Consider the following 268-nt stretch of genomic DNA (forward strand, 5'->3'; position numbering starts at 1 on the left):
AATTTAGCCATACGTTGTTTTAATTTTAAAATGGAAGATGTGCATATAATTTTCAACAATATTTAACAATAAACATAGCTTATGTGCTATATTAAATCAAATAACGTTGGAAAAGAAATAAACGCGTCGCAAAAGTATGCGATGTCGCAGGAATCGAACCTGCGCGGAAAATCCCAAAAGATCTCTAATTCATAGCGCCTTACCCACTCGGCCACGATACTTCACATATGTGTAACCTTAAATTAGATATATATATATAAGTAAACAG

This window comes from Dreissena polymorpha, chromosome 3 (assembly GCF_020536995.1).
Source record: "Dreissena polymorpha isolate Duluth1 chromosome 3, UMN_Dpol_1.0, whole genome shotgun sequence".
Classification (NCBI taxonomy): Eukaryota; Metazoa; Mollusca; class Bivalvia; order Myida; family Dreissenidae; genus Dreissena; species Dreissena polymorpha.